The 24371-nt window shown below is 50.0% G+C and overlaps 1 non-coding gene across 1 annotated transcript; it reads right to left on the reverse strand.

Annotated features, from left to right (window-relative positions):
- Positions 1-7845: 7845 nt before the first annotated feature.
- TRNAT-AGU (transfer RNA threonine (anticodon AGU)) lies at positions 7846-7918 on the reverse strand. The gene has a single exon. It is a non-coding gene; the product is annotated as a tRNA-Thr (tRNA).
- Between the last annotated feature and the right edge of the window lie 16453 nt (positions 7919-24371).

Genomic DNA, 24371 nt, shown 5'->3' on the forward strand with positions numbered 1-24371 from the left:
GCAGAGAAGCCTTCCCTGCATACAGCTGGGCTGGGCTGTGCCCCTGCACATTGGCTCCTGCTGCTCCCACTGCTGGGGAGGGGAAGGAGAGAAACAAGGGAAAATAGAAGCAAACATACACCTTAAGCAGCTCTGCCTTCCAGAGAGAGGAAACACAAGGCTCATTGAGAGAGGAAGGCAATTTCAGGCTCCTTAATCATCCTCTGGGTTCATTGTTGGGGTGTGATACTGGTGATGAACTGGGGAATTACAGCTGTGGGTGTGCTGGAAACCCAGCTGGGGACTGGGACTCATAACTCCCCTCCAGTCCCCACAAACTCTTGAAACGCTTTGGTTACAGCAGCTGAGCAAACACAACAAAACAAAACTCACTTCACCTCCATCCTGGGCGGAAGCAGCAGAATTCCCTGGCACTGGGAGATCCTTTTGTGAACCCGGCTCTACAAAGAAGCAAACGGCCCGAATGGGAAGGAAAGCTGTGGGAAGGTTTAGTTTGGACCCGTCATCAGCCTGACTCTTGGACTAGAGGCAGGATTCTCTGTAGGTTTGCTGGATGTTTTCCAGGAAGCCAAGGCAGCTTTGCTGGAGCTCTGCTCTTCCAGCGGATCCGGGTGCTGCCCTCTCCCGGCCCCCGGGCTGGGGCAGAGCAGGGAGAGCACTGCAGGCTCTCCACAAACAGCTCTGGTGCTGGGGCAGGGCAGGGAGAGCACTGCAGCCTCCCACAAGCAGCTCTGGTACTGGAGCTGATGCAGAGGAGGGGTAAGCACTGCAGCCTCTCCATAAACAGCTCTGGTGCTGGGGTTGATGCAGGGGTATCCATGTTCACATCAGGGAGAGCACTGCAGCCTTTCCCCAAACAGCTCTGATGCTGGAGCAGGGCATGGAGAGCACTGCAGGCTCTCCACAAACAGCTCTGATGCTGGGGCAGATGCAGGGAGAGCACTGCAGCCTCCCACAAACAGCTCTGGTGCTGGAGCAGGGCAGGGAGAGCACTGCAGGCTCTCCACAAACAGCTCTGGTGCTGGGGCAGATGCAGGGAGAGCACTGCAGCCTCCCACAAACAGCTCTGGTGCTGGGGCAGGGCATGGAGAGCACTGCAGGCTCTCCACAAACAGCTCTGATTCTGGGGCTGTTGCAGGGAGAGCACTGCAGCCTTTCCCCAAACAGCTCTGGTGCTGGGGCTGATGCAGGGGCATCCATGTTCATATCAGGAAGAGCACTGCAGCCTCCCCACAAACAGCTCTGGTGCTGGGGCTGCTGCTCTGGGTCTCTGGCACTGTGGATAGCCTGGAAGGTGTTGCCCAGAGGGGACAAGACTCCTGGAGCTCCTGTCCCTGCACCTGCCTGCCCTGGGAGGAGAACTGGGGGAGGACTGCAGCTGAGTGATGTAGGACTATGTCCTAGGCTGACTGTATGATGCTTTTATCCCAAATCATCTTGTTCTGTTTATGCTGAATAATAAGATTTGCGCCTTTAAGGTTGTTCCAGAGAGTGAAGGGGGGAGAGAAGAAGCGCAGAGCAAGACGACTGGGGATCAAAGCATCAAATAGTCAACCTAGGACAGACTAACAGGGGACTGATGCCTCCTGGTGGTCCCAGGCAACCCCACCGGCAGTGTAGAGATGGTCTGTGCACTGCCACAGCCAGCAAGGGCTCCTGGTGCTGGGCTGGCTGGGGAAATCCCACTGGGGACCTGGGACATGCAGGGGTCACCAACTGGGAGTGCTCAGAAAGGGGAGTCCAAGCAAAGGGGCAGAAGGGAAAGGCTGGGAAATGTAAAAAGGCAGAGGTGGTTCAGGGCTATGGAGTGCCCAGACAGGAACAACAGGAGTGGTGGGGCAGCTTTGGGCACCACAGTGTAAGAACTAAAGCTGTTAGAAAGTGCTCAGAGCAGGGACACGGGGATGGGGAAGGATCTCGAGGGGAAGGCAGTGAGCAGCTGCTGAGGGCACTGGGATTGTCCAGCTGGAGCAGGAGGCTGAGGGCAGAGCTCCCCAGGGCTGCAGCTCCCATCTCTGCTCTGGGCCAGGGACAGGAGCCAGGGCACGGCTGGGGCTGGGCCAGGGCAGCTCAGGCTGGAGCTCAGGGCAAGGTTCTTCCCCCAGAGGGTGCTGGCACTGCCCAGGCTCCCCAGGGAATGGGCACGGCCCCGAGGCTGCCAGAGCTCCAGGAGCCTTTGGGCAGCGCTGCCAGGGATGCCCAGGCTGGGGTTGCTGGGGGCTCTGGGCAGGGACAGGGGCTGGACTCAGGATCCTGGTGGGTCCCTCCAGCTCAGGAGATTCCATGATTCTCCTGGTTAACAAAACTGGAGCCCATTGGAGAATTGTTGAAAGCTTCAACTCTGAAAAGACTCCAGACACAGCTGGGACCAGGTGAGAAGGGAAGAACCAAACCAGTGTGGACCTGACACCTGACAAGTGAAAACCCCAGCCCAGCACTTGGGGAGGCCCTGCAGGGTTTGGCAGAGGGCAGGGGTGGGGCTGTGCTCTCCCTGTCGTGTTTCCCCCCCGTGGAGGGACTGGTAACTGTGAGCCTTGACACAGACACAGTCCAGACAAGGATGTGTCCCTCTGCTTTGCCACCCCCCAGCAGCAATGCAGGTAGGACAGGCCACCAGCACTGTCACCTGGAGCTGCATGGGGACAAAAAACTGTTCTCTGGGTTAAAAATGCTGTAGGAAATGGTCCTGTGGAGCTGGTCCTGAGAGTGCACGTGATGCTGTTGTGCACTGCAGTCTGTGATGGTGACAGAAGTGTGGCTGTGGCTGGGATGGTGCAGAGATATTTCATCAGGGCAGTTGTACCAATGCCAGGATATCTAACAGCTGGCCCCAGAAATAATTGTCATTTCTGGAGTGAGACAGTTGTGGAATGAGCAAATTAATCACAGCCAGGGCCATCTCTGGACTTTGCCCTTCTGCTCTCTGCAAAGTGTCACCCCCAGGGGCTCTGGGCTGGGCTGCTGTGCTGGCAGTGGGCAGCAGCATGGAGGGCATTGTGCTCTGCGCCTCCTCTGCTCCTGCAAGGCTTGGGCTAAGCCAGGCCCATCTGACACAGGAGATTGAAAAGAATTGCAGGGAAACAAAGAGAAATTCTAAGCTTTCCTCAGAAACCTATTAAAGTCCCTGTCATTTGCTCAGAACACATGGAATAGCCTTTATTACAGGCATTTTGCTGAGCACAAAAGCTACTTTCAATAACACAGGAAGGGAAAAATCATTACAAACTTGCAAGAATCAAGGACCATCTTGCAGAATCTCTTTGTCATGAAACAAATTATGAAAGGCTATAAATAGATGACCATTATTAGAACAAGGAGCTCTCTAACTGGGCTCTGTGCACAGGGAATGAACTGCTCCCCTCCCAGCCAGGGGGGAGCTGAGGCAATCAGCAGGTACGTCACAGGCTCTCCAGGGTGCAGCAGAAAGCAGAATTAAAGTCCTTGCCTCCTGCTTCTGAAACTGGGAGAAGCATTTGGAGACACAAGTTACTTAAAAGGCTGTTAAAAATACACAAAATACACACAGGTACTACCCCACCACAGGATGGGGCTGAGCTTAGTCAAGGTCACACCTGGAGGTGTCCAAGGGCAGGGTGGATGAGCCTGGAGCAACCTGGGAGAGTGGAAGGTGTCCCTGCCCATGGCAGGGCTGGAATGAGATAAAATTTAAGGTCCCTCCCAACCCAAACCATCCCAGGGCTGTGTGGCTCCATGGTGTCACTGCTGAACAGAGCACAGGACAGGAGCTCTGTGCTCACAGAGTCTGGCTGTGCTATCCAGCTCCTCCATGACCTCCTGGTTCCCTTTCTCGCCTCTCAGGGGGTTTCCTCCTCCTTGACTGCTTGAAAAAATGACTCCTCTGAATTTTATTTTTTTTAAATTCCAGCCTAACATATTCATTCCTGCTCATTAAAATAGTTCCTCCTCCTTCTGGCTGTTTACTCCTGTGGTATTTCTGTGACTTACTCATGTCTACTTTTAGCCTTCCTGTGGACAGACTAAACATAATCAACTCCTTCCATGCCCCCTAAGGCAGACCTGCCATTCCTGTGCCATTCCCCCTGGCAGATTCCTGGATCTGCCCTTCAGTCCCATTTGCCTGGCAGGGTGCCCAGGTGAAACTGGGCATGGCTGGCTTTCTAAAGCTGGGCTTTCTAAAGCTGGGCTCAATTGGCACTAACTGCTTTTCACAGTTTGGTTACATTTGCAGTAATACAACAATCCCATGCTCTTTCCCAGGTTTTTCATGGAGTTGTGACCTGCAGGAATGAGAATGTTTACTTATATTCCAACTGTCCTGAGCAGGTCAGTGGGATCTCCCTGGCTGAGTCCAGGAGAATCAGAATGCCAGCATTAAACCCTGAGGGCCCTGATGTGGAAAAGACAAGATATGGACATTTTCCAGGATATGGAAATTTTAAGGGTGAGCAGCACAGTCAGGGAGAGACTGGGAGCTGCAGGATTTGTGCAAAGGAAGAGTCTTGAAAAGTTGCCCCAATGGCTCTGAGACATTTTTGCCAGCGCTGTTACCTGTTCATGGGATCTCTTATCCCCACAGGAACTGCTGGTTTGGGGTTTTCTCCTTGAACAGGGCATAATCCTTTCCAAACACTCATGGAGCAGTGTTTGGGATGTGGTGATAATTGATAAATTCCATTCTGAGCTGCTGTGTCCAGCACAGAGCTGAGCTTTGCTGGCTGCCGGGGCTGCTGTGCGTGCAAGAGGCTCCCACATTCCAAAGGAAAAAATGACTCCTCCCAATGGGCCAGCAGGATTTTCTGTGCTTCTGGGAAGGTGCCATGGAAGTCTTGGGGAGCAGCAGGACCATGTTCACATCAGGTTTAGTGTCTGCATCCGGCCTTTGGGGCAGCCAGCAGCTCTCCTGGTGCTCTTAGTGCTGTGTTTGATGCTCTTTGTGGGCCTTGGGGCTCAGGAGGAGCAGGTGGTGATCTCACAGGCTCCAGGAGATCCCAGAAACATTGAGGCTGGAAAAGACCTCCAGGATCAAGTCCAACCTTTGGCCAAACACCCCTGTGCCCACTGTACCATATCTCAAAGGGCCACATCTCCCTGGTTTTTGAACACTTCCAGGAATGGTGACTCCAGCACTTCCCTGGAGAACCTGTTCCAATGCTTAAAAGGCAGGGAGACAACAATGTCCCTGGGCAAAACTCTGCACCAAGGCTTTGGAGAAATCCTCTTGGATATGAGTGGAAGATGGGCACAGATGTCCCTGTGGATGCTGTGCAGCTCCCTGGTCCTGGCACACTGGAACATGGAGCTGGTATTTCATATTTTTTAATATTATTTCAGAAACATTTCCTATTTGTTTCTTTAAACATTGTTGTTAAATCCACAATATCTTGTTTGGAATAATGGATTGAGTGTATTCATTATGGGAGAACTGGAAAATTGATGAATTTGGGTGATTTTCCCCCACTCTGAATTCTGCAGTCCTACCAACTTTATTAATAATTTTTTTCCTGTGGCTGAGGCTACAAAGCTGCCCTTTGATCCCTGTGTATGTTAGATTTTAACATTAGTGTCAATTGTATTTCTAAGCCCAAAACCTCTTTAAACATGGGAACATTTTCACTGGCTCTGGCTCAAGGCTTCCCTCCCTGGATTAAGCTATTTATTGTTTCCCACATGTCTTAAGAAATGGATTAGTTGAGGCATTTGTGGCCTTTCCTAGGACTGACATGGAGGCAGAAATGCAGCTCTGTAACACAGTCCTTGGATTGGGGCACCTTGATGCTGCAGGGCTGCTGGGCCACAAAAGTCACTGTTGTTTATAAGGAAAGAAATGATTTCTCTGTCCAGCTTGATGGAACCCTTGGAAGGAGACCCAGGAATGAAAAGTATTCCAGAGAAATGCACAGAGTCCAGGATGGCTTTAAAAATAGAAATTATATTCTGAAGTTGTGAGAATATCAAAGCAAGTTTTCATGGATAGGCAGGAAGACACCTTTAAATCTCCCTAAAGAAAGCAATAAAAGCCTGTCTGGGTGTGGATTGGGCAGGTCACAGCCCTGGCCCTGAACAAACCCACAGGGCACCAGCCTGGCCCCATCCCTGGGGCAGAGCTGCACGACCTCCTCTCACCTCTGAACGTTTCTGCAGCATTTCCATCCCACAGGTTACAAAAACCATGGGATCAGAGAATCCTGCAATCTCCTGAGCTGGGATGGACCCACCAGGATCGAGTCCAGCCCCTGTCCCTGCCCAGACACCCCAACAACCCCAGCCTGGGCATCCCTGGCAGCCTCAGGACTGTGCCCATTCCCTGGGGACAAGGAAGAGGTGCCCTCCCTGCCTCCCACATTTACCTGGGCTTCAGGATTTGGATATAAACACTTCACCCTCTTTCCACCTCTAGTCAAGCTCTGTCTTTGAAAGAGAAGGAGATGATGGGTGATGGATACAAAGGGATTCCAGGTTCCCTGGTAAAATCATCTTTGCCCCAAGCTGATGCTCAACAAGCAGCATCAGAGAGTTTGGGCTCTGCATTGCAGCAGGGTCATTGGGAGAGGAGCTCTGGCATTAATATCAGCTACTGCAGAGATTAGGAATTCAGCAAAACACATCCTGAACATTTGTCCTCTTTGCACAGAAAGGAAAGACATTAATTTTTCAGAGGATCATTTCCATCCCCACCAGGCTCAGCTAGGCTGAACCCACAAGCCTGATTGCAAAAGTGAACTTGAACCACAAAGATATTTTTGGGTCTTGCTCTGTGGTCTCCTCTGAAAGCCAAATAAAGAGATAAAGCTGGAATGAGGGACAGGGGGAATCCAGGTAGAGCCACAACAGCCTGGAGATAAATTCCCTTTTAGTAAAACCCATCTATTTTCCAGGATCTGGGGTTACAATAACAGTAACTTGTGCTCATTTATTAATTGCAGATTAATGGGAACCCTGCTGGCTTCTGTTTCTTTGTCCTCACTGGGATATATTCAGAGGAAAGCAGGGAAATTCCTGCAGGTCAGTTGGGGAGGAAACACATCAACCCTCCAAAGCTCACGTTTTTGGGACAACAGAGCTGGAAAGAACCAGCCTGGGGAGAGGCAAACAAAGCTCTATGTCCCTCATGCCACCCTGTGTCCCCCTCCACAAGAAAAAAAATCTTTCAGGCTTTTGAGCCTTCCTTCCCTCAGATGAAAAAGGCCCTTTTAAAATTCAGAAATGACTCTTTCCATCACTGGTTTGGCTCATTTGGACTCAATATAGGGAGTCTACTTGAAAATGAATAGGGAAAAGAGATGTGCTAAGGCAGAGGAGGAAATCTCATAAATCTGGACAGCAATTCATGGAATTCAAGATGCAAAATAGGTTAATTCTTACCTATTACTTCATTCTTAGAATTGATCCCTTTCCTGTACCCCCAGCAGGGCTCTGTAGATGACTGATGTTACTGATTCTCCACAAACCATATTTACAATGTTTTCAGCCAGCTCTGCAATCACTGAGCTCTGGAGCCATAATTTGATCCTCCTGCTGCTGCCTGAAGAGATGAAGCAGCTCTGACTGTAAATACCTGGCAGCCATTCCAGCTTTGTCCATCAGTGACACTCCCAAAGTCTGCAGGGTCCAGAAGGCTCCAAACCCCATTAGTGGATGTTCCCCTTCTCTGAATGCTGTACATTAAATATATTTCAAGGGTACAACGCTGACCATTGCTGGTTTCTCTGCTTCTCATTGCCTGTTGTTTGGTGTAGGTGCTGGGGGATGTTTGTATTTCACTTAGGCTGGGCTGGATGCTCCAAAAAACAACTTCAGGAACACTTAGGGGTTAAACAGGAAGATAAAGCAGTGAGGTCCTTGCAGGAGGTGCAGACCCTCCCCAGGCTCCAGTGAGATTTGAACTCACGACCCCTGGTTTACTAGACCAGTGCTCTAACCCCTGAGCTATGGAGCCTCTGAAATTTGGGTGCTTTTGCCTCTGCAAACATTTCATATCATAATTTTCTCATAACTCTGGTGGGAAACAGCCCCAGTACTGCTGGGATGTGCTCCAAAGATTTTCAATTCTCTTTCCAAACTGCACCAAAACCCATCAGAGACACAAAACCACCACCACAAGGTGAACCCAAAGCTGGAACTGACTGTCCTTCAGCTCATCCCTGTCGGGACATCAAGATGGATGAGAAGTTTACAAAGAAATGATGATACTGGGGCTCTTCATAGTTATTGCACTTATTTAGCAAAAAAGAAAAGAAACAGGGGCCATGAAGGTGCTCCAAAAGCTGAAGGCCCTCTCATGTGAGGAAATGCTGAGAGAATTGGGATTATTCAGCCAAGAGGGAAGGGAAGGGGAGGGAAGGGAAGAGAAGAGAAGAGAAGAGAAGAGAAGAGAAGAGAAGAGAAGAGAAGAGAAGAGAAGAGAAGAGAAGAGAAGAGAAGAGAAGAGAAGAGAAGAGAAGAGAAGAGAAGAGGCTCCAAGGTGACTTTTTTATACCCTTTCAGTACCTGAAGGGCCTCCAAGAGAACTGGAAAAGGACCTTTCATAAGGACATGGAGGGACAGGACCCAGGGAATGGCTCCCACTGCCAGAGGGCAGGGATGGATGGGATTTGGGAAAAAATTCCCTGTGAGGGTGGGCAGGCCCTGGCACAGGGTGCCCAGAGCAGCTGGGGCTGCCCCTGGATCCCTGGCAGTGCCCAAGGCCAGGCTGGACAGGGCTGGGAGCAGCCTGGGACAGTGGGAGGTGTCCCTGCCATGGCAGGGGTGGAACAAGATCTGCATTAGTGTCCATTCCACCCCAAACCAGTCTGGGATTCTCTTGTACCCCACTGCTCCCACTGGAAATCAGCTGTGTATTTATTTCTCCCTCTCAGCTCTTCACATTTGTCACTCCCTGCTTAGGAGTCCATGTTTTGTTCCTTCCCTGCTGCTTCATCCTCCCTTTGAGAGCCCTTTGGGTGCCACCTCCAGGCTGAGTCTGATGGACTGGGGCTGAGCACTCCCCAGCTGGGACTGAAAGTGTCACAGAAGTGGGGTGAATGTGGAGGAAGCAAGAATCACAGAGAACAGAGCTTTGGATTTAGCATTTGGCCAATGAGAAGCCCTGTGGTGCCCAGGAATATTGGTGTTAGAATTGTTCAGTGTGGGCAGTGCCAGAGTGACTGGGAGACTCCTCCTGTAGATCCCCCTGTGGTGCCCTTGGGGGATTTCTGCACAGAAGGAGGAGCTCTGGTCCTTGTGCACCAAGTCTCAGCTTCCTCACATCCAACAGGCAACTCCTGCAGAACTGGAATAGAAAATCCCTGTCTGGAACACCTCAGATTTGGGGGAAGTATTTGTGGAGCCTGTCAGCAAGGCCAGGAGAGGATGCTGGCTGTGCATTAACCCTCAGGCACAGAAATGTCTCATGGCAGGGGAAAATGTACAGCAGCAGTTGAAGAGGACTCTGAGTTTCAGGGTAGATGCACAAAGAGAAAATATAAGTACAAATGGTTAAAGGGTGACTCAGAATAAGCCACATTGTGTCTATTATTCCTGGTCTTTTTTGTGGAAGAAAATTGCTCTCTTTGAAAGAAACCAGAAATTAAGACCATCCATCCTCCCAAGCACAGAAAAACACAAACCCTCATTAGGTGGGCTGAAAGGCAATTCTCAGGCCTTTATCTGACAAGCTAAGAGCAGGATTCTGTCTATAGCATTTAAGGAGAAATGATGAATTACCTGGCATGGGTTCAGTGCCTGAGCTTGGCATTGGATAAACTCACAAAGAAGCCTGAAGCCAATCAAACAACTTTGTACAAACGCTGCTGAAAGCAGCCCTTTGCGGGCACACAGGGAGGACGTGCACCAATAAAATAAAGCTGAAAATAATAATGAACATCCCATGCAGGAACATGTGCTTGGAGCATGGTTTCCAAGAGCAGCTGGGCTTGCAGCCTGGGAACACATGGCTGAGCCATGAGAGACTGCCTGGCAGAAGGCAGTAATGGAGCAGTTTGATACAGACCTGGACTTGCAAATTAATATGGTTTAAATGTGTGCTGGTGCTGGGAGCACTTTGGTGAGAAATAAATGCTCCTGGTAATGAGAAGTGATGGAGTGGTGAATGTGAAAGGCTGCCTGGTGCTGGAAAGTTTGTGTCCTTGCTTTCCTGGCTGAAACTCTGTCATGGTTCCCAATGTCTGTGTGTTCTGGACTACTTGGATGTTTTCACCTCAGTGCAGACCCTTGCGGTGCTGAGAGCTGGCCTGGAGTGGAGCTGGAACTGCTGCAGAGGCCTCTGGCACCAGTGAGCACCAGGAGAGGCTGTGCTGAGCCCTGGCAGCCCTGTGCCCTCATGGCACTGCCCCCACACCCTGGGCATGTCCCAGTTTTCAGTTTCCCAGGAATCTCTCCTGTTTTTCTCTCCCTTCTCATGGTGACTGCTGAGGTGTGACCCAGGCACCTTGCCCTGTGCCCTGTCCCCAGGCAGGGACAGCACCTGCACCCTCAGATGAAGGGCCTGGTTCCTGCAAGGCTGCCCCTTGTTCTATTTTTACCCCTGAAACTCCTGCAATGACTTTCTTCCCACTGCCAAGAAGGAAATCTTTCTCCTGCTCATTCGCAGTGAGATCTGGCCTGGCTGGACAGGGGCTGGGAGTCCATCCCAGGATTTCTGTGCTAATCCTGTGCCAGCTGCAGGTGGGACTCTGCCAGCTGCTCTGTGGCCATGCAGGGTGAGCAGTGGAGCCCCCCCAAACCCCAGTGTCCCCACACAGACCTGAACCCAAGCACAGCTGTCTCCTGCACTGCTGGGGGCTCTGCTGAGAGAGGAAAGAAGAATGAGAGAATTGGGATTATTCAGCCAAGAGGGAAGGTTTGGGAGAGGAGAGGAGAGGAGAGGAGAGGAGAGGAGAGGAGAGGAGAGGAGAGGAGAGGAGAGGAGAGGAGAGGAGAGGAGAGGAGAGGAGAGGAGAGGAGAGGAGAAGAGAGGAGAAGAGAAGAGAAGAGAAGAGAAGAGAAGAGAAGAGAAGAGAAGAGAAGAGAAGAGAAGAGAAGGCTCCAAGGTGACTTTATTAGAGCCTTTCATTACCTGAAGGGCCTCCAAGAAAACTGGTGGGAAAGCTGCTGTGAAAAATGAGGAAAACTGGAAGCAATAATAATTGCCAGATGTGATGGGAATGGCCATCTCTTTGCTAGGTCCTGGCAGGGCAGCCTCAGCTACCAATGGGCTGGACAATAAAGGAACATTCTTCTGGTGGAGTCTGAAGGAACTGGAACATTTTGCCTTTCCATACAGTGCCTTGGCCAAGTCCTGGTACAAAGTTTGTCCAGGGTCATTATGAAATGACTGCTGATGAAGACATCACGAATTTTCTTGTTCAGTAGGCTCTGGGCTAATGAGAAATGAGGTTTGATTTGTTTTTCATGTTTGGATCTGTGTTTATAGCCAGGTACTATGATTTGTCCTCTACTCTGAGAACCACTTGATTATCAGGAAGGTGGAAAGCTCTGCCCCAGGATGTCTACAGGAGTTACTTCTTGAGTCAAAACCAGCACCAATGCATTGTCTGCCAGCACAAAGCTTCCCTGGGCTGCTGGCACAATTCTGCTTTTCTTCTGGAACAGACCTTTCATCTTCTTCCCATGGAGAGGAGTGGGAGTCCTGCTGCTGTCAGGCAGGGTTCAAGAGCAGTTCTGGGGAATTTGGCTGCTTGGGCTCTGACACAGAGCCCACTTTGCCCAGGTTTAGTGACTAAATTGGGATAATGAGACTCTTTGGGAGATGGGGATGACTGTGAGGGCTGAAGAATTCAAAGTTCATGAGATTGCACAATTTGGAGATAAAATGTGCAATTTTTGCTCTCTTTATCTCAGCAAGCCCCATCTTACAGAGATGTTTATCCACTACAGTTTCCACCACTGACTTCTGCCCTGGTCAAACCCATATCCTGGATGCTCTCTGCTTGTAGAACACAATATTTTTCACTTGCCATACTGGTAAACTTTAGTTACCAATAGTAAATTCACTTATTTAGTTAAAATTTACCTGTTTAGCTGCAACAAACTTAAATATTGTCTGCTCACTTAGGCAACAACTATCATTACAGAGTCCAATCACTCATTTAGATTTTATCTCCTATCAGATGCTTCCTGGTTGCTTTTTGGATCCAGACTCCTTGAAAACACTGTGAGATGGGGAGTCTGAAAAGCAGAACTCGACAGTTCCAATGCCTCTGGTTTTCATGGAAAATCAGAGTTTCCACTATGTTCTTTACTTTCATCCAGAGATGAGGGAAATTGCTACAAAGTGGAAATGTTTGTGTATAGCAAATTAGGCATTATGGGCATGATTCATGGATAATCTTTGCAATCTTCAAGAGTATTTTCTGAACAAAAGTCATATAAAGGGAGTCCCTGGACAGTGACCTCCCACTGCTCTGTAAAGGCAAAGGCAGCAATGGGCAGCAATAAAGCAACAAACCAAAGCCCAGATGTTTGTTTTCCATGGATGGAAACATCCCTCCTGAAGGAACAGTGAGCTTTGCTGGCATTATTTACTGGGTATTTATCTCCAGCAAATGAAATTGTTACATCATGTTGGATTTCTGACAAGCCCAGAGTCCCTGGAGCCCAGCTCGGATCTGAACTAGGGATGAGAGGCCACCTCAGCTCACACATAAAGGCTGGACAATGTGATGGACTCTGCAAAACTCTGCATGAATAAACCCTGGTGATGATTCTACCAAGAGCTCACAAGCTGCATCCTCTTAATTACAAGAAAGCCACAAAATCTCAGCAGCATTTCTGATCTGATGCATGGAGAAGAAAAAACTCATTTCATTCTTGTAGCTATACTTGATGCTATTTTATATCCTTCTAGAAGTGAAAAGATTAAATTAGAAGAGAAAATGGACACAATTAATACAATATTACAAGGCAGGGGGTTCCTTCTGGCCTTAAAATGAACCTGGAGGTTTGGACTGCTTCCCCCAGGCTCTCCCGGCCTGCTGGTGCTTGGGACAGCCCTGGGGCCACCACTGCCTTAAAGTTCCTGTCTTCCTTTAAAGTACCCTTGTAAAGTTTTCTTGGAAGCCAGGAGGAGTTTCCTCAAGTCCTGGGAAAAACCCTAAAACTGTTGTGTTGTTTGGAACAAACCCTCTGCTCTGAGGGTGCCCGCTTTGTTCCTGTGCTCAGGGAACAGGAGTTATTTCTGGAATGCAGCTGCCTCTCTTTAAGCTGCTGCAACTTCTCCCTGGAGCCCTCCTCAGATACAAAATTGGTCTAAATTACCCTTGACCCGTTTCAGATTAGCAAAGAGCAAACTCCAGCTTGTTGTGCAGAGCACGTGGAGCTGCTGGTGCTGTGCAGGCCCGAGGAGTTCTGTGGGCACAGCTCAAGCTGCCTTTCCAGGAATCTTCAGGAACACTTGTGACACATGAAGAAATTGATATTTCTGAGTATCCCAGTGCCCAGAAGCAGAGGGATTGTGCACAGCTGGAAACCTGCATGGCACAGGCCCCCAGCCTGCCCTGCCATGGGCACCACGGCCCTGCCGCCAGCCCAGGGCCACCAGCCCAGGGCCACCATTCTGGGGAGGCTCCGAGGTCCCCTCGTGTCCAGGAGGGATTGGCAGAGCCCTTGGAGTTCCTTGGGAATAAACCCCAGCTCAAGGCAGCCCTTAGCACCTGTCAGCCCTGAGAGAGGAGATGTTTTATTGACAGATGCCCTTAATTACAGAGGAGCTGCTGAGCTGCAGGAGTTTAACCATTTGTGAGCCAGGCCAGACCCTGTGGGCTGCAGGAGAAAAATCACTTCTTGAAAAAAGAAAAAGAAAAAAAGACTTATTGAGGCTCAATCCTGATGTAATGGTAATCATGAGAGAGGGCAAAAAAATTCCTTCCTCATCTTTAGGATAAGGGATGCATTATATCAGAGGTTACTACTGGAAGTACATAAAAATAGGGATTTACACCCCTATTCTGGTGTGACTGCTCCAGCAGCAGCCTCTCAGCTGTGCCACTTCAGCCCTGTAAAACACAGCATTTCAGGGAGCAAACAACAAACATTGCCATGGTCATTTTGCTGGGTCACAAATCAGGCCCAACAGTGGGAATCACCCAAAGCAGAGCCTGGTGAAACTCCCATGCTGGTCCCTGGCAGTATCACTGCCTCTCCTCTGTTAAATTCTCCAAAAACTCAGCTTGTTGGGCTCAGATGGAAGGTCTGGGAATGCACAGCACCCCTGATAGCTCAAATACTCCTCACAGCCCTGTAGGAAAAAAAGACATAAATACCAGGAATGCAACAAATGCAATTAAGTAATGCAGGAAGGCAGACTTTGTGCTAGAACCTCCTCTGGCACCTGGCAATGTGCCTGCTTTCCTGCACATCCAAACCAGCAAGAAATGAGAGCCAGAGGGGGATGAAGAGCTCAGCAATCCTTGGGCACTGCAGAAAATTCATGGCCCTGGGGCTGGAAATCTGTAAAAATCCACAGAGGTGAAGCTGAAGGCAGTGACAAAATCTCTCACTTGCACTGGTGACCTTCGTGTTGCTGCTCCAGAGTTCCCAAGGGGGAAGCAGCACAGATGGTCCAGCACAGAGCTGTGGATTGTTATCAGCTGTGGGGCTTGCAGTGGGTTTGTCAGGAGTGATGCTGAACGTGTCCAGCTGCTGCAGATGAGGATCTCTGCTACCATTTAACTTCCAAGAGTGAAGAGTTAACTCCAGACTGTCCTTGCTGTAGTTGAAACAGCACCACACACACTCAGTTTGCAAGATTAATGCAACCTCAAGAGGAGATTTAAACTTGTCTGTTGCAAAAATCTCATTGGAATGTCAATATTATAATCTTGAGTGCTCAGATTGAGCTCATAGTGGGCAGCAGGAGCGCAAATTCAGGGGCAAAATAGGTGGAATGTGACAATAGGGGGTTGTTTGACCCAAACTGCATCATGAGACCACCAAACCAAGCAGCATATTCTGCTATGCCCTGGGGAAGATGCATTCACTGCTGCATGTTGCAGTGCCAAAGCTGATCAGAAGGGCAGGAGACAACACCTCACCTGCAGGAGGAAAGTTAAATGAGCTGAGCAGGTTGAGCTTGACTTGATTTTGGGTCTGCCAGAGCTGAATAATAAAGAGAGGGTCCATAATCCTGTGCTGTGACTGAAGGGAGAATTCACTGGGCCCCATTATGGACCCCTGGGTACTTATGGGACACCAAGCAGACACAGAACCATGGATTCCTGAACAACTATTTCCAGTCTGGTTTACAACAGCTGCTGGAGATATCATCTTTCCTAACTCCCCTCAGGGCAGCAACAGGAACTTCTGTAGGAGTAAACAAGCTGCTGTTCATCCCAAATGCCCAGGGTTGGGAGGAGGACTCTCCTCTGGGTGCCCTCAGGAAGCTCTCCCTGAAATCTGTATCTCTAATATCACACAGCCTCATTTGGGCTCTTCCAATGAGCAGGACTCGTTCCTCATGGTCTCCTGGAAAAGCTGCTGTTCATTTTCTTTCAGGGCACTGCAGAGAACCACATGGATTTTGCTCCTCTTCTTGCCTTGTGCTGTCTGAAAGGTTCTTCCCCCAGAGGGTGCTGGCACTGCCCAGGCTCCCCAGGGAATGGGCACGGCCCCGAGGCTGCCAGAGCTCCAGGAGCCTTTGGGCAGCGCTGCCAGGGATGCCCAGGCTGGGGTTGCTGGGACAGGGGCTGGGCAGGGACAGGGGCTGGGCTGGGGGATCCCTGTGGGTCCCTCCCAGCTCAGGAGATTCCATGATTCCAGGATTCTATTAAATAAAAACCCTCACAAGAAAACCCTCACTTCAGCACACTTGGTAGGAATGAAGAAGCCAAAGGGAGGTTTGGTTTATCTCCATTTGTTCAGTTGTTTGCTCAGAGTTCCATGGTTTCCAACTGAATCCATTGTTAGTCCTATAATTTAGGAGGTCTCACACTGCCAGAATCCCCCCAGAGTTTCCATAGCATGCTCTGTGCTGTTCACACCACTCAGTCTGTGCTTCAGGGGCATTTGGACAAGCAACATCTGGGGACAATAAAATAACACAAAAATCTGCCCCCAGGTTTGAGGAAATGTTCCTCTGAGGGACTCATCTGCTGCTTTGCCCAGAGCTTATGCAATGTGCTGGCAGCACCCAAAATCTAGGATTTCACTACCACTCTCAGGCTGTGGTTTGGGGGACTGTCACCAGGGATCCACTGCAGCTGTTTTTCTCTTCTGCTATCCACTATAAATAAATAAATTTAGTTAAGTAATCAAGTAATTCAGAAGAAGCATGTTAGTAAATAAAGTAATTCAGTTGAATTAATGAGCAAACAAGGACAGCAAATTAAATGGGCCTTGCTCATCGTCAGCAGGCTTAAATTATGGGGAAAAACCAGTGTAGTTTCCATGTGAGAAGGCAAACAGAAGACATTGCCCTGCAGTGCTTCTGGTGGGAGCTGGGCTATCCAGTGGGGGCTAACAGTGAGGTTTTCCTCTAAAGCTGGGATTCTGGGCTCCCTGTGGGTGCAGCTCTCAGCTTTAGAGTGAATGGCTGAGCTCACAAACCATCTACAAAATAAACACTCCTGGCTGTGCCCTGAAATCGATGGCTCTTCACATGAGCAAAGGAACAGATGGTGCTGGAATCAATGACAGTGTGCCTGGAGGGTTTGCCCAGCAGAGTAAGGGTGGGGTGATGAGACTGCAGGGATTTCACTGTCACTGCTCAGCTGCCCTATGGGCATGGAGCAGCTGAGGGTCAGTGGGGAGATCATCACAGAAACTCCTGAGCTGGGAGGGACCCACAGGGATCCCCCAGCCCAGCCCCTGTCCCTGCCCAGCCCCTGTCCCAGCAACCCCAGCCTGGGCATCCCTGGCAGCGCTGCCCAAAGGCTCCTGGAGCTCTGGCAGCCTCGGGGCCGTGCCCATTCCCTGGGGAGCCTGGGCAGTGCCAGCACCCTCTGGGGGAAGAACCTTGCCCTGAGCTCCAGCCTGAGCTGCCCTGGCCCAGCCCCAGCCGTGCCCTGGCTCCTGTCCCTGGCCCAGAGCAGAGATGGGAGCTGCCCCTCGGGAGGAGCTGCAGATCCCAAAGAGCCTCCCCTCAATGTCCTCCAGCAGAGAGAGGAGACAAAGTGTCCTCAGCCACTCCTCACACAGCTTCCCCTCTAAATCCTTCATCATATTAATGTCCCTCCTTGGACACTCTTTAACAGCTTTAGATTCTTGGGGTCATCCTTAGATCATCTTGTGGTGCCCCAAACTGCCCCAGCAGTGGAGGTGAGGCTGCCCCAGCCCAGAGCTGGACAATCCCTCCCTGACCTGGCCAGCAATGCTGGGCCTGATCTCCCCAGGACAGGGATGTCCTTCATGGCTCCAGGGCACTGCTGGCTCATGTCCAACTGGCCATCAACCAGAACCACCAGGACCCTCTCCCAGAAAGGGCAGAATTGTGCATCCCATTACAGAAACCAGAACCAACAACTCCTTGGTGGGGGAAGGTCCTTGGAGCTTTTCTCCAGAGGCCTGAAAGGATGAGAAAGCCCAGAAATCACTGGTTTGGGGAAGCAGCTACTGGAAAGAAGGTAACAGGACGTGGGGGCTGGGGCAGAAGAACCTGACCTCTCCTAACCTGAGCTTCCAGCGAGGAAAAATTCTGATTGGAAGGGCAGAACTGGAGAAATCCTGATCAGAGGGGCAGAACTGTCACATCAGACAGAAGCAGTGCCTGTGCACAGGCCCAGGCTCCAGCTCTTGGGAATATCAACTGACACAATCTCACTCCTTTCCTCTCTGAACAGCCTTTCATATTAAATTCCTTATCAGTCAGTTTTGCCAGCACAGCACAATCTGTGTCCGCACAGCCTGAGTGGGCTGAGCTCCTCAGGAGAAAAGAGCTTCCAAATATCCAAGGGCAGAAATCAGCCATGGGAAGTGAGGTCTGGAGGTGGGGTTGTTGAAAGGAACTTTTGCAGAAGCCCTGAAATCAGGTTTGCAGCCCCCAGTTCAGGCAGGTGATGCCTGAACTCCTTCAGATGCAGAGAGGCAGGGGAACAATGGATCAAGCATAGCCCTAAAATTCCCTGCAGTGAGAAACTTGGGAAAGTAAAATGTGATCCTCTTTCCTTCTTTATCAAGGCAGCACAAGGGTTTATTATTGTATCCCTAAAGAAGGGCAGGCAGGGGTGGTTGGGGCTGTGTTTTCAGGCAGCAGCAGCAGCAGCAGATCCCAGCCGGATCAGCTGCCTCCATAAATAAACTGGCTGCAGACAGGGAATTGTTGTCTGAGGCCCAGCAGCTCCACACACGAGATGTGATGTGGGGAGTGGATTTGCCCCACATATTTCACATCATCTGAGCTCAAGCCCAAGAGCAAAATCAAAATAACGCCGAGGAAGCCGATCCCTGTGGGATTTTGGCAGCAAATGCGAGCTCAGGCCCCGCGTGTGTGGCAAGAGCTGCTGCTGTGGGGGTTCCTGCTCCACAGGCTAATGGTGTCAGCTCCTGCTGGAGACAGTGTGGGAACTTCTGCTCCAGTGGCAGAAGCACTCACATTCTTTTATGGAATTGCCTCATTCCCAAGGGTGCTGGTGAGCCTGGGCCCCCGGCTTTGTCAGCAGCTGGCCCACTGTAAACTTATCAACACCAGATTTGCTCTCCCATTTCATGGCCTGTTCACACAGATTGGTGACATCCCCCTGCAGCCTGGCACAGTTTGCTCTTCTCCTTTGTGCTTTGAGTAACTTTTCATCACCAGAGAATGCTGGGTGTGCTGCTCAGGGCTGCTCCCAGTCCATGAGGGTGTGGAGCTGCCCAGGCCCCAGCACAGAGCCCACAGGGGCTGCTGGAGATCTCCCCCCATCAGAGCTGACCACTGACCTCTGTTGGAACTCAGGACATCCCTCTGGGTGTCCAGAGTTGCCAGGACCCCTGCCAGGGGGCTCAGAGACCCTGGCACACAGCCCAGAACACCTGTGGGTCTGATTATAACCCGTGGAGCAAATGACCAGCTTTGTAGGAAGACCTGAAAGCCACAGAAGTTTAAGTAGTGTAATAATAAAATTATCACTAGGTGAAAAAGTAGATTTTTAGGTTTTTAGTAGGTTTTTAGAATAGGGGTTTTGGGGATAAGATGGAGGGACTTGGGTGTGTCCAGCCTTTCGTCTTCTTCTTCTCTGCCTCCATCTTCTGCTGTGATGTTGGCTCTTTTGGATTGGTTTAGAGTAGAAGCTCACTGTCTAACAGGTGATAGGTATTGGAAAGTAATTGTAAACATGTTCTATGTAGTTTTTAGTATAAAGAGATAACACCCGGTGGCAGGCAGAGTGCCTGGAACTGTCCTGCTGGACGGACCTCGGCAGGGCAGGAGAAAAATTTTTATAGATAAGGAACAATAAACAACTCTGAGACCAAGAACTGAAGAACTCTGACCCATTCTTCGAACGTGCAGGCCAAAACAGAGACTTTTCACGTGTCTTGGGGCTGCAATAAACTGCAACCTTCCAAGAGACCTCCACCTCTTCTCAACCACCAGCCCATGCCAGAACCTTTGTCCTCTGTTTTCCTCAATTTCCTTAACAAAATTTAAGATTCTGTGAAAGGCCTTTAGAAATCTAAGTGGGCTTTATCAGCTGGCTCGCCCTCCATCCATGTGGTGCCTGTTGGCTTTTTCCAAGGTCTCCAGAGGGCTGGGGAAGAACCATTTTCACTTGGGGCAGCCACATGGGCTCTCCTGGAGCAGCTCATGGCACCTGGTGCCTGTTAGAACCCTGGATACTGAGAATTTTGACCTTTCTGTGCTGAAAGGCACAGACCCTCAAGAGAACACTGCATTTGACCTGAAGCTGTAAAGAAGGCTTCCAGAATTGAATAATAGAACTAAGATTATGTGTGTATAGTTTAAACAGATGTGTGTAATATCCCATAGTAGAAAACTTAGAGTTTAGAGTTTTAGAGTGTAGCAGTATCTATAAAATTAAGATAGAAGTTTTAGGATGGTAGCTAGTCCTTTTTCTTTACCTTCTTCTTCATAAGTTTAAGTAGTGTTTTTTAATTAAACAGAAAAGCCCACATTGCAAGACACAAAATATTAATTATTGAGTTAAAAGTGAAAATAATTTAGGTGTCATTTCTTAATTGGATAGCTTAGCCTTAAAAGACCTTATAGAGAAAAATAGTTAGCCATTTTGTAGCTTGTTAATGCTGTAAAACTCACAAGACTTGAGAAGAAATAATAAATATCTGAGTCTGAACACAAAATACCATCTCCAGTGCTTCAATCCCAGCCTTAACAGAAGCAAAAAAGAAGTTAAAGAATCTACATTTAGTAGTGTGAGGATTGAACTCACGAGATTCCCACTCCCCTCCACCTGAGCAGTGCTTGGGCCCCTCCTGCTTGGCCCCTCCACAGTCCCTGCCAGACCTGGGAGTTTGGTCAGCCCAGGAAATCCCAAATCCCTGCCAGACCTGGCAGTTTGGTCAGCCCAGGAAATCCCAAATCCCTGGCAGACCTGGCAGTTTGGTCAGCCCAGGAAATCCCAAATCCCTGCCCCTGTTTGAAGCCCCACCTGAGGCCAGGGCTGGCCCTTCATGGACAAACCCTTCAAGGACGGTGGCCCCTGCATTCCACAACCCCCTGCAGACCCCAGGAGGAGATTTTGGCAGGGGTGGAGGGTGCAGGGGTTTGTTTCTCCCTTCAGCAGGGAGCAGAGATCTCTGCAGCGTGCCCTGCAGCCTTGGGAGGATCCTGCAGCCTGTGGAGCGCAGGTTCTGCATGGCAGGAGTGCCCTCTAGTGCGGACCCGGAGCTCTCCTCACCCTGGCCTCTGCAAAAGGGACCCCAAACCCGACCCCAGACCCCGCACAAAGTCCCCTCCCCATGGACCATCGGCACTGGCCGAGCTGGGGACGCGTCTGGGGATAGCAAGAGGAAAGAGGGACAGGGAGTTGTTGTTTTAAAAGTTGTCCTTTGCTTCGAAAAAATTCCTGTTATATTAATAGTTTTCCAATAGGTGGGAGATTTCAGCATTGCTTTGGAGAATTCCTTCCTTTGAGTTGTTTCAGATTTTGCACACTTGGTGTCTGGCAGGAAAACAAAGTGGGAAATGTCTCCCATCCAGTATCTCTGAAAAGTCACAAGGTGCACAAACACATCACACACCCAGGATGTCACAGCAGACACCAGATTATCTCCTGAAGGAGAAATTCCCTCTGGGAAGAGCCCAGTTCATGTGGGAAAGCTCCCTGGAAGGGAATGGATGGCTGTGCAGCCCTGGGCGGCTGCAGGGAGGGTGGAGCTGTTTTCTGTGTGCCCCAGAGCCCGACCTCGGAGCTGTGCCAGCACAGGAGTTCAGGCAGAAGGAGGCAAAAGCAGCCTTTCCCCACAGAATATGGATGGTTTGTCTACACTGATTTTTGACAGTTCCTTCAAGCTCAGTTGGTTTTCAGAGCAAAGGTTAATTTTATTTCTTGGGTTTTTTCTTCCCCCCCCCCCCCCCCCCAAAGTCAGGGCAAATCCTACTCTGCTTTCTGTTTTTCTGAGCTGTTTCTCTGTGGGTATTTCTAATTCCTGTCCTTATCCAGCTGGGACAGAGCAGAAGTTTGGTCCTCTAGCAGCAGAGGTTGTGCCTGTACCTGGCAGGTGCTGCCTTGGTCCCAGCCTGGGATGAGGAATGCAGCTCCATCCCTGGGTGAGCCAAATTCTCTCTGCCTCATTTACAAAGTGGGAGAATGGCCCAGTCCCAAAATGGCCCAAGAGTGATTCTCTGCAGCACAAATCCAAGGGCTTTAGCTAAATTCCCTTCAAAAATCCCTAAATGAAGCTGTCCTAAATTATACCACTTAGACTAATATGACAGCGTCCATGAAAATTGCATTTTCCCAGTTGTTGGCTCCTCCTGAATTTGGAAGCATGTTAATTTTCTGGAGCAGCTAAATAGTTTCCTCTGATGATTAAAAATGAATAATAATAGCAGTGCCCGCCTTCCCGAGGCTCATGTAGGACTTAGCAGCAAGAAATTAAACACAGTAGGAAATTCCTTGAAAGAGTTGGAAAACAAATGATTGATACAATCTCTCCCTCCCTCCCGGCTCTGTGATCTGCTTTTAGAATGATTATTAAACACAGGGAAATTCATTTGGTGCTGTAATATGAACAAGACAAATTACAGTCTCTGGAGCTCAGTTAATTGCTAAAGAACACTCTGACCCTCCGTGGGTTCATCAGTTCTGGGAGGTAATGAGGGGAGCACTCGCCAGCCTGGGGGGGCTGCAGGACCAGACAGGGCCCCCTCCCTGGGAGCTCCAGGGGAAATGATGGAAAACTCAGCACCCACAACCCCCTCAGGGGGCAAAATCCAAGGGTGGGGATGCCCAGGAGCCATGGAAGGGACGAGAGGTTGGTGGTCATTATCCCACCTTGGTGGTCAGATCCTACCTTGGTTGCTGTGGCTGAATGGTCTTGGTGAGATGTTGAGTTTTCCAAGGTGGGATTCATCTCCCCACATTCAGATCTCCGGAGATAACCCAACCTGCCCAATCCAACAGCAGCAAATCCTGAGGGCATTTTCCATTTCCCAAGGGCAGCAGGCGCTCTGGCAGCCCCTCACCTTCCACAGGGTTTGCCAGTGGGATCCCAAATCTCATGGCAAGTGGGCTTGGAGAGGTCCAAAGACTGCCCTATAAACCCCTGGGTACTGTGAGCTGGTGTTTGGGCCAAATTCAGGTGATTGGATTGTTTTGGTGTCATCCCAGAGGTGGAAGTTGGAGATTTGCCTGTGGCCTTGGAATGCTCAGCACAGGCCCTTTGCAGCATAGGAGTCATGATAAATTCATAAGCTCTGGCAGTGCTGTGTGCGGTGTCACAAACAGAGCCATTCCTCTCTTTTCATCCAAACATGCCAAATTTATTTCTTTCTCTTCTTCTTGTTCCCCCTTCTATTGTATTAGACTGAGATGTAAAATTATTAATAGAATAGTCCATTAATTTTATGATATTTCATTATTCAATTATTTCCTCCATTATTCTTCCACATTAAATCTGAATAATTTATTCAGTGAATTTTGCAAGCAAAATGTTCAATGCATAATTTTCTCCTTTGTTAATATTCTCCCAGTTCTAATTGTCCATGAGAATTTGATCTAATGCTCTCCAGAAGAGCAACCCTGAGACAAAAGGCCCAGCACAGAGCTGTGCTCAGCACAACGATGGTGTTGTTCTCCTCTGGGGCTCTCAGTGCTCCAAGTGGGATGGGAAGGCAGGGGGGAGCAGGCTGTACCTGGCACAGGAGCCAGCAGCAGCTCCCACTCTGAGTGAGCAGTGCCACCCTGTAGGAGCCTCAGGGGGAGGATGGTGGGGATGGATGGAGACCAGAGATCTCTGGAGCCAGGGCTGGAACTTGGGGTTTATTGCAAAGGGCCTGGGTGCAGGGGCCTTGTTTGGAGATGCCAGCCACAGCTCAGAGCAGGACTGAGAGAAGAGAGGGGGAGAGAGGATGATAGGGTGACAGTAAAAGCAAGAAGGGCAAGAGCTAAGAGAGTAAAAAAGGTAAGAGAGTAAGAGAGGCAAAGTTCCCATTACAATACAATAAATCTTCTTCTGTGTTGAATATTCTGATTCTCACTAACCAGTCTAGTATAATGTACAAATCCTATAGCATTTCCATACAGCCTATAGGAATCATTCCATTACCATCCTGTGTTACATTTTAAACCCTAAAAACTCCTCTTTGGGCCCCTTCTGCCAAGCTGGCAGGGTCTGCTCTGAGCCTTGGGCCTGTCTGCAGGCAGAGGGTGTTGTTCCATCAAAAGGGGATCACCTTCAGCTGGCCACACCGTTGTTTTCCAGTTGTTCAGTAACTGAGGGATCTCAAAGCTTGCTTTCATTTCAATCTCACTTATAGTTTCCATATTCTGAAAATCTTTTGCCAGACAATCATATTTGTAAGGCTTTCCTGTTTCATCTTCCCCAACACCATCCCGCTTGGGAAGGGAGTGCAGATCCTTGGGAACAGTGAACAGGGAAGTGTCCATGTGCCCGACTCCCTTATCCCAGCAAAGAGCTCTCAGCCCCTTGGGGGGACATCAGAATGGGACAGAAGGAGCTGCAGTGCCACACTGTGCCAGTCTGTGCTGGGCTCCGCTGCAGACCCCAGCAGGAGGGGCACTGGGACACATTCCCCACGTGGGCTCCAACCCCACTCCTGTCACTGAGCTCACACGGGGCCTTTGGGATGTGCTAGAGTTTCCCCTTGCAGCCTGTTGGACTTGCTGAGCCCAGCCTGGCCAGCCCCACGTGTCCCTGCTGGAATCTGCAGCTTGGGCTGTCCTATGGAACAGGAGATCATCACAGAAACTCCTGAGCTGGGAGGGACCCACCAGGATCCCCCAGCCCAGCCCCTGTCCCTGCCCAGCCCCTGTCCC

The sequence above is a fragment of the Agelaius tricolor genome, unplaced genomic scaffold (assembly GCF_023055355.1).
Source record: "Agelaius tricolor isolate 1412-34295 unplaced genomic scaffold, bAgeTri1.0.p SCAF_37, whole genome shotgun sequence".
NCBI classification, from domain to species: Eukaryota; Metazoa; Chordata; class Aves; order Passeriformes; family Icteridae; genus Agelaius; species Agelaius tricolor.